Here is a 17,270-nt window from a genome sequence, read left to right as displayed (position 1 = left end):
TCCTGTTGTGAACTATGCATGCCAGGGATCTAGATTGCACGCTCCTTACAAGAATCGAATGCCTGATGATCTGTCACTGTCTCCCATTACCCCCCAAAATGGGATTGTCAAGTTGCAGGAAAACAAGCTCAGAATCCCACTGATTCTATATTATGGTGAATTGTATAATTATTTCATTATATATTACAGTGTAATAATAAAAATAAAGTGCACAATAAATATAATGTGCTTATATCATCCCAAAACCGTGGAAAAAAATGTCTTCCACAAAACCAATCTCTGGTACCAAAAAGGCTGGGGACTGCTGCTTTTAACAGAGTACAGGAAACAATGGGCTACTTTCTAGCTTTTTTGTTTTTCTCATTTTTTGAAATGGAGTCTCACTCTGTTGCCCAGTCTGGAGTGCAGTGGTGCAATCTCTGCTCACTGCAACCTCCACCTCCTGGGTTCAAGCAATTCTCCTGTCTCAGCCTCTCAAGTAACTGGGACTACAGGTGAGTACCACTACAGCCAGCTAATTTTTATATTTTTAGTGGAGATGGGGTTTCATCATTTTGGCCAGGCTGGTCTCGAACTCAGGACTTCAGGTGATCTGCCCGCCTCAGCCTCCCAAGGTGCTGGGATTACAGGCGTGAGCCACCACATCTGGCCCCTACGTGGGCTACTTTCTGACTTTAGTTTTCAATGAGGCAGCCAATCCAATTCTTATTTTTTTATTTTTTGGTGCTACAGGTGAGGCTTGAATTAGATCCTTTCTTACGGATAGGTTTTGATCAATCTGGAGAGGAAAACTGAGGAGGGAACCAAGGGAAAAGAGGTGGGGCTTTGGCTCTGGAGACGCTCTCTGCTGGCTTCTTATTCATCTGTGCTGTTCTCCCTCAGGATGGAGCCTGCCTCTATCACGGCCCCACCTCCCCTTGTCCCCATTTCACCCAAGGTTCCCTTATTCACTCTGGACAGTGATTTCTCATGGAAAGGATTGGGTTTAAACTGCTTGCTGAGGTAGAGGAGAAGAGTGAAGCAAGGAGGTGACAGCAATCATTGCATTCTATCTTCTCGCAGGCTGCCTTCCAGTTTTTAATGCCACAGTCAGCAGACCCACTACCTGGAAATGTTCTTGAGAACTCAGCCTGTGGACTGAATCATGGGCGGATTTGGTAACTTCAAAGCTGGCGCCAGTCTGGCGGCCCTTCCCTTGCTATTAGAGTTATCTTAATGCATTTCAAGAGAACTTCGAATTATAATACACTTATCTTCACTGCAGCACTGTTAGTGCAAAACTTTCTCAGGAACTGGAGCAGCCTCTTGAGATGCCTCTTGAGATGTGACATTAGGGACTGACTCAGTTCCGCAGTTGCAATGCTTCTATCAGTGTACTCTGGACTTTAGGACTGTCCGGGGCAAGTCTAGAACCTACCTACTTTGTTGTGACCCTAACTGAGAAAATACCCAACTGTCTGGATTCATATCTAAGATTTCTACTTAACAGAATTTGGGCAAGTTGCTTTACCTCGCTAAGGCCCCATTTTTGTAAATAGGGCTTTTTTAAAAAGCAGTAATTACTTCATATAGGTTTGAGAGGATTCAGCGAGATAATGCACAGAAGGTCCTTGGCTCAGAGATTGGCACCTAGTAAACTCTCAATAAAGGTTAACTGTTGTTGTTGTTGTTATTATTATTATTATTATTTGAGATGGAGTCTTGCACTGTCGCCCAGGCTGGAGTGCAATGGCGCAATCTCACTGCAACTTCTGCCTCCTGGGTTCAAGCAATTCTCCTGCCTCAGCCTCTTGAGTAGCTGGGATTACAGGTGTCCACCACCACGCCCGGCTAATTTTTGCACTTTTAGTGGAAACGGGGTTTCCCCATGTTGGCTAGGCTGGTCTCAAATACCTGACCTCATGTGATCTGCCTGCCTCAGCCTTCCAAAGTGCTGGGATTACAGGTGTGAGCCATCTAGTCTGGCCAACTGTTATTAATAAAAATTGAGGCCAGGCATGGTAGCTCACACCTGTAATCCTGGCATGTTGGGAGATAGAGGCAAGGAGGATCACTTGAGGCCAGGAGTTTGAGATCAGCCTGCTCAAAATAGTGAGACACCCCCCCGCCCCCCCCCATATATATATATATACTTTTTTTTTTTTTTAGACGGAGTTTCGCTCTTGTTTCCCAGACTGGAGTGCAATGGCGCGATCTCGGCTCACCGCAACCTCCGCCTCCTGGGTTCAGGCAATTCTCCTGCCTCAGCCTCCTGAGTAGCTGGGATTATAGGCACGCGCCACCATGCCCAGCTAATTTTTTGTATTTTTAGTAGAGACGGGGTTTCACCATGTTGACCAGGATGGTCTCGATCTCTTGACCTCGTGATCCACCTGCCTCGGCCTCCCAAAGTGCTGGGATTACAGGCTTGAGCCACCACGCCCGGCCTACTTTTTTGTATTTTTAGTAGAGACGGGGTTTCACCATGTTGACCAGGATGGTCTCGATCTCTCGACCTCGTGATCCACCCGCCTCGGCCTCCCAAAGTGCTGGGATTACAGGCTTGAGCCACCGCGCCCGGCACTTTTTTTTTTTTTTAAACTCTGCTTCAGGCAAGTGCTCAGTGTGAAGGATCTTTCCATTTTTATTTTTTTTCAGACAGGGTTTCACTCTGTCACCCAGGCTGGAGTGCAGTGGCGTGATCTCGGCTCACTGCAACCTCTGCCTCCTGGGTTCAAGTGATTCTTGTGCCTCAGTCTCCCGAGTAACTGGGATTACAGGTGCCTCAGTCTCTTGAGTAACTAGGATTACAGGTGCGTGACACTATGCCTGGCTCATTTTTTTTTTTTTTTTTTTTTTTTTTTTGGTACTTTTAGTAGAGAGAGGATTTCACCATGTTGGCCAGGCTGGTCTTGAACTTCTGATCTCAAAAGCTCCATCTGCCAAGGCCTCCCAAAGTGCCAGGATTACAGGTGTGTGAGTCACTGTGCCTGGCATTCCTTTTTTTAACTTTTAAGTTCAGGAGCACATGTGCAGATTTGTTATATTATTTTTCCTGATCCTCTCCCTCCTTCTAACCTCCCACCCTTCTACAGGCTCCAGTGTATGTTGTTCCCCTCTGTGTATCCATGTGTTTTCATCAGTTAGCTCCCACTTGTAAGTGAGAACATGTAGTATTTAGTTTTCTGCTTCTGCCTTAGTTTGTCAAGGATAATGGCTGCCAGCTCCATCTATGACCCTGCAAAGGACACAATCTCATTCTTTTTTTATGGCTGCATAGTATTCCGTGGTGTATGTGTACCACATGATCTTTATCTAATCTGTCATTGATGGAGATTTAGGTTGATTCCACGTCTTTGCTATTGTGAATAGTGCTGCAATAAACATACACGTGCATGCGTCTTTCTTCTGTTTTTTCTGTTTTCCTCTGTTGTGCAGGCTGGAGTGCAGTGGCTAGATCTTGGCTCGCTGAAACCTCCGTCCTCTAGTTTCAAGCAATTCTCCTGCCTCAGGCTCCCTAGTAGCTGGCATTACAAGCGTGCACCACCATGCATGGCTAATTTTTGTATTTTTAGCAGAGACAGAGTTTCGTTATGTTGGCCAGGCTGGTCTCAGACTTCCGACCTCAAGTGATCTTCCTGCTCAGCCTCCCAAAGTGCTGGAATTACAGGCATGAGCCACCGTGCCCTAGTGCATGTGTCTGTATAACAGAATGATTTACATTCCTTTGGTTACATACCCAGTAGTAATAATGCAGGTCAAATGGTGTTTCGCTCTTTAGGTCTTTGAGGAATCACCACATTGTCTTCCACAATGTTTGAACTAATTTACACTCCCACCAACAGTGTATAAACATTCCTTCTTCTCCACAACCTCACGAGCATCTATTATTTTTTGAATTTTTAATAATAGCTGTTCTGACTGGTGTAAGATGGTAAAAAGATCTTATCTTAATGGTCAAAGTTACACAGATTAAAGTAAAATAAAAGCCATATTGTGGTAGTTGTGAATTAAGTACTGAATATTCGCCTCCTGCCAAAATACATATTTTGGAGCCCTTAACCCCAATGTGATGGTATTCAGAGATGGAGCCTTTGGGTGGTAATTAGGGTTAGATGAGGTCACCAGGATGAGGTGTTAATAATGGGATTCTATGCCCTTACAACATGACTGGACACCATGGCTCACACCTGTAATCCCAGCACTTTTGGAGGCTGAGGCAAGAGAATCGCTTGAGGCCAGGAGTTTGAGACCAGCCTCGCCAACATAGTGAGACTCCATTTCTACAAAAAGATTAAAAAATAGGTAGGGCATGGTGGCTTATATTTGTAATCCCAGCACTTTGGGAGGCTAAGGCGGGTGGATCACCTGAGATCAGGAGTTTGAGACCAGCCTAGCAAACATGGTAAAACCCCATCTCTACTAAAAATACAAAAATTAGCCAGGAGAGGTGGTACATGCCTGTAATTCCAGCTACTTGGGAGGCTGGGGCAGGAGAATCGTTGAAATCTGGAAGGTGGAGGTTGCAGTTAGCCAAGATTGTGCCCCTGCACTCCAGCCTGGGCAACAGAGTGAGACTCCATCTCGATAAAAAAATTACAAAGTGCCGGACGCAGTGGCTCAAGCCTGTAATCCCAGCACTTTGGGAGGCCGAGGCGGGTGGATCACGAGGTCAAGAGATCGAGACCATCCTGGTCAACATGGTGAAACCCCGTCTCTACTCAAAATACAAAAAATTAGCTGGGCATGGTGGCACATGCCTGTAATCCCAGCTACTCAGGAGACTGAGGCAGGAGAATTGCCTGAACCCAGGAGGCGGAGGTTGCGGTGAGCCAAGATCGCGCCATTGCACTCCAGCCTGGGTAGCAAGAGCGAAACTCCGTCTCAAAAAAAAAAAAGAAAGAAAGAAAGAAAAGAAAAAAGAAAAGAAAATTAGAAAGTAAAAGAAGAGGAGAGACCGGGAGAGCTTACGCTTCCTCCCCATCATGTGAGGACATGGAGAGGAGGCACTGTCCAAAAGCCAAAGAGAGCCCTTACCAGAACCTAAACATGGTGGCATCCTGATCTTGGATTTCCAGCCTCCAAAACTGTGAGAAAAAATGTTTTGTTGTTTAAACTACTCAGTCTATGGTCTTTTGTTATGGTAGCTAATACGCCAATAAACTTTCCAAACTATGTTTCTGTTCTGTTGGTGGATGTTTTCACATGTGACTAGTACTTGTGTTGAGACTATGATCCAGCTGCCCATTTGTTCTTGGCCTCTTGGACTTGAGAACAGATTTGACTTCACCAGTTTGGCCCTCTGTTCTCATGCCTTAAATATGGCCTTGGACAGGGATGTCTAATCTTTGGGCTTCCCTGGGCCACATGGGAAGAAGAATTGTCTTAGGCCATGCATAAACCATGCCTAACACTAACAACTGATGAGCTAAAAAAGAAAACTCATAATGTTTTAAGAAAATTTACAAATTTGTGTTGGGTCAGATTCAAAGCTGTCCTGGGCTGCAGGTGGCCTGTGGACACGGGTTGAATAAGCTTTGCCTAGGGCAGGCATCCCCAAACTACGGCCCGTGGACCGCATGCGGCCCCCTGAGGCCATTTATCCGGCCCCCCGCCGCACTTCAGGAAGGGGCACCTCTTTCATTGGTGGTCAGTGAGAGGAGCACAATATGTGGCGGCCCTCCAACGGTCTGAGGGACAGTGAACTGGCCCCCTGTGTAAAAAGTTTGGGGACGCCTGGCCTAGGGGTTCCTGTCTGGCTCCCTCAGCCCAAACGCAACTCCAACCAGCCCCTGGTCCCACTCTGCTGAGCTTACCTCTGGCCTCCAGGTGAAGGATCAGAAGATGAAATTGCATCAGGAGCCTAGAAGGCACAAAGATACAAGGAAAATGGAATGGTAGGATAAACACTGAATCTAAATTTAGAAATAGAGGGGAAAGTCATAGGAAGGAGGAGAGACAAAAGAAAAAGATTATGTATGTATATATGTATGTATGCATGTATTCAGATACAGAGTCTTGCTCTGTTGCCCAGGCTGGAGTGTAGTGGTGCAATCTTGGCTCACTGCAACTTCCACCTCCCAGGTTCAAGCAATTCTCCTGCCTCAGCCTCCTAAGTAGCTGGGATTACAGGCGCATGCCACCACACCCAGCTAATTGCTGTATTTTTAGTAGAGATGGGGTTTCACATGTTGGCCAGGCTGGTCTCGAACTCCTGACCTGTGATCCACCCACCTCAGCCTCCCAAAGTGCTGGGATTACAGGTGTGAGCCACCGCATCCAGCCCAAAAGAACATTTACTGAATATGCACCAGGCAATGTTTCAAAGGCTTTTATTTATTTCATTTAATGAATGACTTAACCTCATTTAATTCCACAGCTTCATGAAGATGGTATTGTCCTTTTAATTGTTGAATAGTTTGTCCAAACGTTTTGCTCTAGGTGGTAAATGTGAGATTCCTTGGGCTAAAATAAACACCTCTGTGGGGCTTCCAAGGATGTAGACACGAAAAGCTAGATTTCACCTTGATGATGAAGAACCTGTACATCTAGGTTCTTTCCACTGCCCCAGGCTGCCTTGGCTCAGGTCAGCTCTGCAGCCTGGGGAACAGGACTTTATCACTCTGAGGCTGCATTTCTATATCTGAAAATGAGGGAATTGCTGGGCATGGTGGCTCATGCCTGTAATCCCGGCACTTTTTGAGGCCGAGGTGGGAGGACAGCTTGAGCCCAGGAGTTCGAGACCAGCCTGGGCAGCATAGTGGGACCCTGCCTCTACAAAAGTATTAAAAAGTTAGTCAAGTGTGGTGGCACAGGCCTGTATTCCCAGCTACTCAGAAGGCTGAGATGGGAAGATCCTTTGAGCCAAGGAGGTTGAGGCTACAGTGGGCTGAGATCGTACCACCGCACTCCAGCCTGGGTGACAGAGTGAGACCTTCTCTCAAAAAAAAAAAAAAAAAAAAAAAAAAAAAAGAAAAGAAAAGAAAAGAAAAGAAAATAGGAATACATAAATGCTTGCCACACTACTTCAGAAGGCTAGTGTGAAGATCTGATGTGTCAATGTAAAGCAACAAAATGCATGAGAGGCAAAAACCCACATAGATTCACTTCAATACCTGGTCATAGTTCCCATTCCAAGGAGGTTACCATATAGCTTGGGGGCGTAACTTAAACCAAGTGACAAGAATACATATGTGACTGAAGTATTAGCCATCTGGATGTGACCAAAGTCTTCTGGCCTTTTGGGGATACCTCATCCTTTAATATTTGAATAAAATCATTTTGAACTCATTCTGTATAATGAGAAAATTGCCATCACTCCCAGTATTTCTGAGAATTTTTTATCTTTTCAATAAATAATCTTTATACACTTTCAGTGTGCTAGATCCTGGGTTCTCTGCTGTCATGGTGCTTCATAAAGAACCAATCAAGATAATTTGCTAAACACAATTCTTGATGAGGAATTCTACTGTTACCTTTTTTTTTTTTTTTTGAGATGGAGTTTTGCTCTTGTTGCCAATGGTGCAATCTCAGCTCACTGCAACCTCCGCCTCCCAGGTTCAAGTGATTCTTCTGCCTCAGCCTCCCAACTAGCTGAGATTACAGGTATGCACCACCATGCCCAGCTAATTTTTGTATTTTTAGTAGAGACAGGGCTTCACCATGTTAGCCAGCCTGGTCTCGAACTCCTGACCTCAGGGATCCACCAGCCTCGGCCTCCTGAAGTGCTGAGATTACAGGTGTGAGCCACCTCTTGCTCCGCTCAAACTCCTGGGCTCAAGTAATCCTCCTGCCCAGCCCTCTACTGTCACCTTTATACAGGCTTTTTTGGTTTTTCCTCCTCCAGGATGCATTATAAGACAACAGTATGACAAACAGTAATATTAGAGAGGAATACAGAAGATGCCACAACATTGACACATCAATAGCTCAGGCAATAGAAGAGGACAGTGAATTCACATGGGGGTTGAACTGGAGTCCAGAGGCTTTCAGGAAAAGGAAAGTCCGGAGTTGAATTTTAAAGGATGGGTTGTACAGAAACAGGAAGAGAAGGGGAAGGAACAGGATGTTGGGGAGATGAGTAGTAAAGAGTTAGATGAGTAGTAAAGAGTAGTAAAGATTAACAGCAAGGACTCTAGACTCAAACCCTGTTCTGTCACTTGCTCACTTGGTGACTTTAGCAAATTACTTCATTTCTCTAAGACTGAGTTTCCTTATCTGGAAAACAGGTAGTAATGGTACATTCCTTAAAAGTCTGTGGTCAGAATTAAATGAGAAAACGCATGTAAAAGTACCTGAAATAGAAGAGAACAATCTAGCTTAAGGGAAAATAAGAAGTGAAGAATCTATATTAGGATCTTTACACTTTAACTAATTATATATATATATATATATATATATATATATATATATATATATAAATAATTAGTTAAAGCCTAATTTTTTTTGAGACAGGGTCTCACTCTGTTACCCAGGCTGGAGGGCAGTGGCACGATCTTGGCTCACTTCAACCTCTGCCCCCTCGGCTTAAGTGATCCTCCTATCTCAGCCTCCCGAGTAGCTGGGACTACAGACATGTGCTACCATGCCCAACTTTTTTTTTTTTTTTTTTTTGTATTTTTAGTAGAGACAGGGTCTCACCATGTTGCCCAGGCTGGTCTCGAACTCCTGAGCTCAAGCAATCCACTCATCACCGGCTCCCAAGGTGCTGGGATTACAGGCATGAGCCACCACACCCAGCCATTAGCCAGTTATTAAAATGATACTTTTGGATTACCTGATACAAGTGACTTTTTCCCTGTACTTCTGTTCTAGTTTAATGTTTCCACCAATCTTGTAGGCAGATTTGATCATAAATGAAATCATTCTAAACTCAATGTCTTCTGTATGAGAAAAATCATTATCACTCCCAGTATTTCTTTGTCTTTTATTTTTGAGACAGAGTTTCCACTCTTGTTGTCCAGGCTGGGGTGTAATGACACCATCTCAGCTCACTGCAACCTCTGCCTCCTGGATTCAAATGATTTTCCTGTCTCAGTGTCCTGAGTATCTGGGAATACAGGCATGCACCAGCACACCCAGCTAATTTTTGTATTTTTAATAGAGATGGGGTTTCACAATGTTGGCCAGGCTGGTCTTGAACTCCTGACCTCAGGTGATCCACCTGCCTCAGCCTCCCAAAGTTCTGGGATTACAGGCATGAGACACCATGCCCAGCCCCTCTGAGAATTCTTTATCTTTCCTACTTAACATCTCTCCTTCTTATACCTTGTAGAGCTCTGGGAAGAAAGGCTGCCCAGAACACCTGTGAGGCCATCTCAGTCCTTGCTGAGTTTAACACATGACCCAGACAAGCACTAAGGGCAGAGAGCACTGGTGATGTGCTGAGCTCCAGAGCTTCAGTATCAACAACAACCTCCTACAATTATAGCCTTAGCAGACTGTGGAGCTGAATCTTTATTCTCTATTTGCTGAACTTCCTGGGAGACTTCTGCAAAAGGGAGGTGATAACTGCCTTTTGCAGAAGTGAAAATCGAGGCTCAAGAGAGCTAAATACTTTCCCCAAAGTTTCTACGTCCCTTTGCCCACAGAGCCTCTGACTCCAAATTTTTCCATTCCTTCTGTAAAACAAAACAAAACAAAACAAAAAACTCCAAGAGAGATTAAACCCTGAAATGCTTAATAACAAATAGTTTGGTGGAGGATTTACTTCCTTATAACTCGTTTTCTGAACAAGGGTAGATTTTACCAGTGGGATAGAATTAGTGTGCCTAGGGGGAGGATTAGGAGTGGGAGACCAACACCAACTTTCTTAGACTTCGTCCACTTCACATTTAGCCATGGAAAATAATTAGCCAACTATAAATCAATAAGGAATACCAGACATCAGGCTTTTCTAATCAGAACCCAACCCAAAAGTCTCCCAGGAAGTTTAGCAAATAGAGAATAAAGATTCAGCTCCACAGTCTGCTAAGGCTATAATTGTAGGAGGTTGTTGTTGATACTGAAGCTCTAGAACTCAGCACATGACCAGTGCTGTCTGCCCTTAGTGCTGTCTGGGTCACCAGTTCAGCTCAGTGAGGATCGAGGTCGCCTCACAGGTGTTCTGGGGACGGTCTTTCCTCCCAGAGATCCCTGTGGCACATCTTGTCGGGGAGGGCCCTGCAAGGTATAAGAAGGAAAGATGGTAAGTAGAAAGAGATGAAGGAAGGCAGGGTGTGGTGGCTCATGCCTGTAATCCTAGCACTTTGGGAGGCTGAGGTGGGCAGATCACCTGAGGTCAGGGGTTCGAGACTGGCCTGGGCAACATGGCAAAACCCCCTCTCTACTAAAAATACAAAATCAGCTGGGCGTGGTGTCACACACCTGTAATTCCAGCTACTTGGGAAGCTGAGGCAGGAGAATCACTTGAACCTGGGAGGCAAAGGTTGCAGTGAGCCATGATTGCACAATTGCAGTCCAGTCTGGGCAACAAGAGCAAAACTCCATCTTAAACAAAAAAACAGAAGGAAAAAGAAAGAGATGAAGGAGTGTGAGGGACAGACAGAGAGGAGAGAGGGAAGGAAGGAGGTAGAGAAAAGGAGAGTCAGAAAGATAGAGAAATTAGAAACAGGATACAAAAACAAAGGACAGGACGGATATAGCAGTATGCCCCTATAATCCCAGCGAATCAGGAGGCTGAAGTGGGAGGATCAGGAGGATGGCTTGAGCCTGAGGGTTTGAGGCTGCAGTGAGCTACAGTTCCACTGCTGCACTCCAGTCTGAGCAAGAGAACAAAATCCTATCTCAAATAAATAAATGAGTAAATAAAATAAAAAAGTAAACAGAGGGCAGGAAAAGAAAACAGAATCCCTAATACCAGGACAGAGCACTTGTAGCTCTAGGGATTTGCCATATTCTCTCTCACTTTACTTTCTGTGGTTGGATAGATAATATTTAGTTTATCTTTCAGTTAGGCGCCTAGAAATGCTTTACTGAAAAAGCAGGCTCTCCAGCACCTGATTGTAGAATTGGCCAAGACCAGTGCTGCAGTGCTGCGGGCTATTTATCACTTCCCTCCTCTATTTACAGACCCTTCATTCAGTGTCTCATTCCTCAGAAAGGAGACTGCCATGGGAGACAAAGCTAAAGAGAAAAATATCTTACTTTTCACAGGCAAATGCCAAAAGGCACAGAATTCCATGAGGAATGAAAAGCATTTCAAAAAAATAAACTACAATTAGATATATAAGACATTAATACAAAAATAAATAATAGGGTCCCTTGGAAAATACTTGTCATCACCATCCCTTTAAACCTACTGTTTAACTGCCCCCAGTAATTAAGATGGCCTGGTGTCCAAGGCCTCTCCTATCCAACGTGTGTGTGTGTGTGTGTGTGTTTTGTTGTTGTTGTTGTTGTTTTTTAAAGACAGAGTCTCGCTCTGTTGCCCAGGGTGGAGCCTAGTGGCATGATCAGAGCTCACTGCAGTCTCTACCTTTCAGGCGCAAACAATTTTCCCCCTCAGCCTCTGGAGTAGCTGGGACCACAGGTGTGCACCACTATGTCCAGCTAATTTTTTATTTTTTGTAGAGACAGGGTCTCACTATGTTGTGCAGCCTACACAGTTGAGTCTCGAATTCCTGGACTCAAGCGATCCTCTAGCCTTGGCCTCCCAAAGTGCTAGAAGGATTACAGGTGTGAGCCACCAATGCGGGCAGAAATGTGTCTGAAAATGCTTCTGGTCACATTCTACTCCATGCTTCTTTTTTTCCGTCACAAGCTCCTCCCTGAAGGAACCTCTCCGGTGAGAGAGCACAAAGGCTCAATACCTAGCTCTAACACAAGGCCAGAGGAGGAAAGGGTTAGTAGGAAACAGAAGTGTAAGGAATGCTTTACTCTGCCTGGGGGGAAGGAAGGGGATTTGGGCTGAGGTGACCTCTGAGAAGATAACAGTAGTTTGAGATTAGGACAAATTGACTCTGAGATATCAGTGGATCCTCTAGGCAGAAATAACCTTCAGGTTTTTGCAAAGACAGGAGTGTGGGTGAGAGGTTAGAATTGGAGAGAGGGACTGGGTGTCATCTCCATGAAGTGGGAGGTGTGTGATGGACTGTTGGCTTCACTGAAGCCTGAGTGCATGACAAGCAGAGCAGAGGGTCCCTATGACATGCCTACCAGGCAGCTTCTGCAACTTCATAACCTGCATTACCACACCCAGTGCAGTTGTGGTTAGTGGGGATATCCTAAGGTTCATTGTGTTCTAAGAATCTAAATGATTTGAAGACCTGCTTCACATCACTAGATAACAGCTGTTTTTTTTTACCCTGGCTGGCTCCAAGGCCAAAGGGAATTGAAGGGGCAGGTGGACCTCCAAGTAACCCCTTGGTTCTTTGATTTCTTTAACCATCCTCTTGGAAGCAGGACAATTTCCCAAGTGTGTTCTCTTCCTTAGCTGATAACAAAATAGTTTATCCTCTTAACATTAGCTCAACAATAAGAAAGCTGGAATTTTCAATTCGTTGGTTCTCTTCCTTTCCTCTAAATATAATTCCTCCATTTTATTTTATTTATTTATTTATTTTGAGACGGAGTTTCCCTCCTGTTACCCAGGCTGGAGTGCAATGGCGCAGTCTCGGCTCACCGCAATCTCCGCCTCCTGGGTTCAGGCAATTCTACTGCCTCAGCCTCCTGAGTAGCTGGGATTACAGGCACACGCCACCACGTCCAGCTAATTTTTTGTATTTTTAGTAGAGACGGGGTTTCACCAGGTTGACCAGGATGGTCTCGATCTCTTGACCTCGTGATCCACCCGCCTTGGCCTCCCAAAGTGCTGGGATTACAGGCTTGAGCCACCGTGCCCGGCAATTCCTCCATTTTAAATAAATTTTCTGGGTTTTATCCAAAGGTCCCTAAATGACACTGCAGGACTGCATTAACATGGGCTGACCTAAAATTAGCAATAAAGAAGGGGTCACCCATGTGGGGCAGTCTCAGGGGTGCTAGGAAGGTACTCATGTTCAAAGCTATCTATCCAGCTCCTTTCCTTAGGTTACGGCATCATTTCTTCTGTTTTGTTACTCTTTATTAACACTTGCTATGCCTGCTTCATAGCAGCCTAGGAAGCACTGTACATTTGAGCAGCTGATGATGAGTTTTTTAGTTGGTTAGTTGTTTTTGTAAACTTTTAAATTTTTTTAGACACGAAGTTTAACTTTTTTTGTTTGTTTTTTAAGACGGAGTCTCGCTCTGTTGCCCAGGCTGGAGTGCAGTGGTGTGATCTCAGCTCACTGCAACCTCCGCCTCCCAGGTTCAAACAATCCTCCTGCCTCAGCATGCCGAGTAGCTGGAATTACAGGCACCAGTCACCACGCCTGGCTAATTTTTGCATTTTTAGTAGAGATGGGGTTTCTACCATATTGGTCAGTCTGGTCTTGAACTCTTGACCTCAGGTGATCCACCCCCCTCAGCCTCCCAGAGTGCTGGGATTACAGGTGTGAGCCACCATGCCTGGCCTGAAGACTCATTTTGTTGCCTGGGCTGGAGTGTAATGGTGCAATCATAGCTCACTACGGCCTCAAACTCCTGGGCTCAAGTGATCCTCCTGCTTTGGCCTCCCAACATGCTGGGATTACAGGCATGAGCCACCACACCTGGCCTTGTGTGTTTGTTTTAACTGAGAGGCTTTTCATCTAACAGATGGCTGAGGGCATCATAGAAGAGACTGGAGCTTTTCTGGAAGTGAGATGGGGCAGGAATATCTTCCTCTATTCCTAGCCCAGGCACGTGACCTGGGCATCACACAGGGCTCCACTCTCAGAAAGGCCCTGTGCTTGGCTGAATGCTCTGCTGTTGCTGTCTTAAAACTCTTAATAATTTTTGGACAGGAGACCCATATTTTCATCTTGCACTGGGCCCTGCAAATTATGTAGCTGCTTCTGGACAGGAAAGTTTCTTTTGAAGAAAATTCTGAATCTGAGGGTAGGAGACAATAGGAATAAAAATGGAAGTTATATAGTAATGGGTAGAAAGGCACCAGACATCACTCTGAAATATGGGTTGAAGTCCATCAGTATTTGTTGAATTGAACTGAAGTGAGGTGAAAAGTGGTCCACATTGAACATTGAGCTAAGCACTTCACGTGAATTAACTCAGCTTCATAAGGATTCTACAAAATGGGCACTATATTTACCCAAGTCAGTTGTTAAACTAATGCAGTTTTGTTATGGCCAAATTACCCTTTTTCTTACAAAATGGTAGGCAATATTTTTATACAGCTCTCTCCACCTACCCCTCACCCTGCCTTCCTGCACAATCTGCTACTGTTTGAAGCTACAGCTTTAGAGCTGGAAGTCTTCTCACAAGGTAGAAGTGAAAACCTTGTAACTGTATCCGTTCCCACTATAGGATCCAATAGTTGTTTTCACTAAAATGCATCTTCCTAGAGGACAGGACTCTTGTCTGTCTGGGTCACTACTGCATCCTCAACATCTAAGACTGTGTCCAGCATAGTAGTAGACAGTAAGTAATTATTTATAGACTTCCACTTTTGGCCAAGATGGAGTAACAGGGGCCAATTTTACCCTGTCACCTGCAACAACTAAAAAATCCTGACAAAATACATGCAGCAATGGTTTTCAGATATTGGACAACAAGCAGTACAGGATGGTAATCCCTGAAATAAGAGAAACATCATGAGCCCTAAGTCATCCCAGCTTACTTCCTGGGAGAGTTTCCAGGCCATAGTTCAGGGAGGTGGGATAAAGGCCAGTGGCCTCACAGAGTTCAGAGTTCAGGGAGGCCATGTTTGCTAGAATTCACAGGGCATAGTATCAAGGGGGAGTTAGTGGCACAGAGAGATAGCTGATCTGTACATGCATGTGAGGAAACCATTGAATTCTGGAAAAGAACTATGAAACAACAGCAGGTAGAAAATCCTCAGAGCTCACAGAGGCAGGGAACCTACTAGCTGAATTGGAAACACCTTCTAACCCTTGGGACACTGAGAAAAGATCTCAGAATAGGATTGCCTCTACAGTAGAGCTAAATTAGTTCTGGATTAAAGCCTATTATAGACCTGCCTAATAAAGCATAAAAAAGCTTCAGTATTCAAACTGTTTCCAAGTAATTTAACTATATATCAGAATGAAGTCCAAAAATATGTAAAGAAATACAAAAAATTCCAGTACTCAACTATATAAAGCTCATATTAACTGTCACCTTAATTTAAGTTACCTAGCATGCAATAAAACATAAAATAAGACCCATAACAAGGGAGAAAAAATCAATCAATAGGAGCAAACAGAGAAATTACACAGATAATGGAATTAGAAGACAAAATGATTAAAATAGGTATTTTAATACATCCCTTATATATTAAATTATGTTCAAGAAGGTAGAGTAAGTAATGAGTTTGATGGAGAAATGAAAACACATAAAAAGAGATTTGAAATAGAACTCTGGGCTGGGGTGGTAGCTCATGCCTGTAATCTTAGCACTTTGGGAGGCTGAGGTGGGTGAATGGTCTCAGCTCAGGAGTTCGAGACCAGCCTGGGCAACATGGTGAAACCCTGTCTCTACTAAAATACAAAAATTAGCCAGGCGTGGCAGCATGCACCTGTAATCCCAGCTACCTGGAAGACTGAGACAGGAGAATCACTTGAACCCAGGGGGCAGAGGTTGCTGTGAGCCAAGATCATGCCATTACATTCCAACCTGGGCGACAGAGAGAGACTCTTTTGTTTAAAAAAAAAATAGAACCTCTGGATATGAAAAATACAACATCTGAAATTAAAAGTACACTGGATAGGATTACTAGCAGCTTAGACACTGCGAAAGAAAACATTAGTGAACTTGAAGACATAGCAATAGAAACTATCAAAATGAAAGATGCAGAGAAAAAAGACTGATAACAAAAGAGAGAACACTGTGAGAGATTAGCAGTTGTTTTTGGCAGGAGGGTTAGTTAAATGCCAGCTACTCTATTAAGACCAAATTTGTTAAGTCCCTATATTCTCCTTGGTTCTACCTGCTTCTTCCAGTAATTGAAGGAGATATAAAAGCAGAAAAAAATAAAATCATCTATTACTTATATCCTATTTATTTCCCAGATAGGTTTTTTTCAGGCCGCCTCATTTTCCAGGAGTAACCTCTAGGCTTTAGGAGAGTTACCACCTTCAGGACCATTATAAGGTTCAGCTTCCACAGATATGACAAGAGCTAGCCTCTCATCCTGGCTCTCCTCTAACTAACTGTATGACTTTAGGCAAATTGCTCATCTTCTTTGAGTCTTTTTTTTTTTAATCTAAAATAGGATTAGTAGCTGATTTGGTTACCTTACAGGAATATTGTGAGGATAGTGAAAGTATAGTTAAATACTTTGAAAGACTATAAAATGCTGTAGAAACAGAGGGATCTCTTATTTATTTATTTATTTATTTATTTTATTTATTTTTTTTTTGGATCTCTTATTTATGTTTAACCCTACAGCCCAGAAATAGCTTAAAACTGGGAGTGAGGGACTCAGGATATAGAACTGGCTTAGTCGCTAAGTAGCTTTTGACTTTGGGTAAATTACTTTATTCTTCCTCATCTGTAATTCGAGAGAGCTTATCAAGCAAAGTATGTGATAAGGCAAAAAACAAACAACAGAGCCCAAGTCAGTTAATTGAGGGGAGGTACGGTTAAATCTCTTCCTCTTGGCAGTTGGGTTATGTCAATATTTGGGTTTAAAAGAAATCTGGATCCCTTGGGAAAGTGAGAGGAGTGCTATGGGCTGCAATAAGAAGACGAAAACATGGGATTTCACATTTTCTATAAGAAAAGAAAAAGGGAAGAGAGAGGGTGAGAAAACAGATATGTGATCGCTGGCATCATTCCACCTGAACAGAATACTAGGATCTGTGCCTATCATTATGCTTGGACATAACCCCAGAAGTGGCAATTATTTAAGGTAAAAACTGTTGGGGTGTGGTGGCTGAAGCCTGTATCCCAACAATCTGGGAAGCCAAAGTGGGAAGATTGCTTGAGGCCACGAGGTCGAAACCAGCCTAGGCAATACAGTGAGACCCCTGGCTCTACCAAATAAAAATATAAAAATTAGCTGGACGTGGTGGTACACACCTATAGTCCTAGCTACTTAGGAGGCTGAGGCAGGACGACCACTTGAACTCAGGAGTTTCAGGCTGCAGTGAGCTATGTATGATCTCACCACTGAACTCCAGCTTGGATGACAGAGCGAGACCCTGTCTCTAAAATAAATACATACATATATACACAAATAAGGTAAAAAGAAAAAAGATGTGATACGTATC

General features: G+C 43.9%; 2 protein-coding genes across 6 annotated transcripts in view; one reads left to right on the top strand and one right to left on the bottom strand.

The window, feature by feature from the left end:
- SHF (Src homology 2 domain containing F) overlaps window positions 1-17,270 on the bottom strand; it is a 108,914-nt gene that overhangs the window by 51,782 nt on the left and 39,862 nt on the right. For 3 of the 5 annotated variants that reach the window (XM_074393675.1, XM_074393674.1, XM_074393678.1), the window contains one exon: window positions 5,796-5,842. The exons of the other annotated variants lie outside the window; for them this stretch is intronic. The gene's annotated coding sequence lies outside the window, so the exon portion shown is untranslated. The remainder of the gene's footprint in view (window positions 1-5,795; window positions 5,843-17,270) is intronic. 5 annotated transcript variants of the gene reach the window in all.
- Window positions 16,690-17,270, top strand: part of SLC28A2 (solute carrier family 28 member 2) — a 39,318-nt gene continuing 38,737 nt past the window's right edge. Inside the window, exon 1 of the mRNA XM_074393673.1 lies at window positions 16,690-16,909. The gene's annotated coding sequence lies outside the window, so the exon portion shown is untranslated. The remainder of the gene's footprint in view (window positions 16,910-17,270) is intronic.

This window comes from Saimiri boliviensis, chromosome 2, assembly GCF_048565385.1.
Source record: "Saimiri boliviensis isolate mSaiBol1 chromosome 2, mSaiBol1.pri, whole genome shotgun sequence".
Taxonomy (NCBI): domain Eukaryota; kingdom Metazoa; phylum Chordata; class Mammalia; order Primates; family Cebidae; genus Saimiri; species Saimiri boliviensis.
This window is presented reverse-complemented; position numbering and strand designations above follow the sequence as displayed.